A 593-nucleotide genomic window follows, 5' to 3' on the forward strand; every position below is an offset into this window, starting at 1 on the left:
AAACAGATAATAAATCAATACATTTGTACATTTCTCTGTGACTCAACCTGTGCAGATACAAATAAATATATACAGTTGAAATCAGATGTTTACATACTCTTAGACTCATCGTTTACAGACAGATTGTTTCCATTTTAATTTGCTACATCACAGTTTCATCACATTATGGCAGAAGTTTACAGACACTGTGTTCACAGTCTCTTGAAACAGTTTGGAAAATTCCTGCAAATGATGTCATGGCTTTAGAAGCTTCTGATAAGCTAATTGATATAATCTAGGTTAATTGGAGGTGAACCTGTCAAAGTATTTTAAGGCCTACCTTCAAACTCAGTGCCTCTTTGATTGACATCATGGGAAAATCAAAAGAAATAACACCCACTTAGCAAGACAGTTAAACCCACTTCACTTCACTTTCAGTCCAAACAGAGAGGCATTCTGGTCTACTGGTAAAGACATGGAGGAGGTGGCAGAGATGGACATCAGGACAGCCCTGTGTAGATTGCTGCCCCTAACATATATATATAAATAATATTTTATGTGCAGTAGTTTCAGTTATTCATGAAATTAGAGAGAAACAGGCTGATCGTCTTCTG

This window comes from Seriola lalandi, unplaced genomic scaffold (assembly GCF_002814215.2).
Source record: "Seriola lalandi dorsalis isolate HSWRI2012SDOR001 ecotype SW California unplaced genomic scaffold, Sedor1 jcf7180002054981, whole genome shotgun sequence".
Classification (NCBI taxonomy): Eukaryota; Metazoa; Chordata; class Actinopteri; order Carangiformes; family Carangidae; genus Seriola; species Seriola lalandi.